This window comes from Colobus angolensis, unplaced genomic scaffold, assembly GCF_000951035.1.
Source record: "Colobus angolensis palliatus isolate OR3802 unplaced genomic scaffold, Cang.pa_1.0 Scaffold279, whole genome shotgun sequence".
Taxonomy (NCBI): domain Eukaryota; kingdom Metazoa; phylum Chordata; class Mammalia; order Primates; family Cercopithecidae; genus Colobus; species Colobus angolensis.
Genome location: NW_012116032.1, coordinates 4,453,092 through 4,453,321, shown reverse-complemented (window position 1 = coordinate 4,453,321; position 230 = coordinate 4,453,092).

The window sequence follows — 230 nt, the reverse complement described above, 5'->3', positions numbered from 1 at the left end:
CTAAATTACTTTTCTACATCTATAAATTTTCCAAACGTGCCAGCTATTGCAATTTTAAAATAGTGGTTGGCTTGGCAATGTTTCAATAATTCCACCCACAAAACAATTAAAAATAAATATAGTTAACTAATGAAAAATTGTGTCCATCTCTAAATAAAATGAACAATTTAGAATGTATTAAAATTTTTCTAGAAAAACTCATGTAAAATTTAATTATAACTTTTTAATTT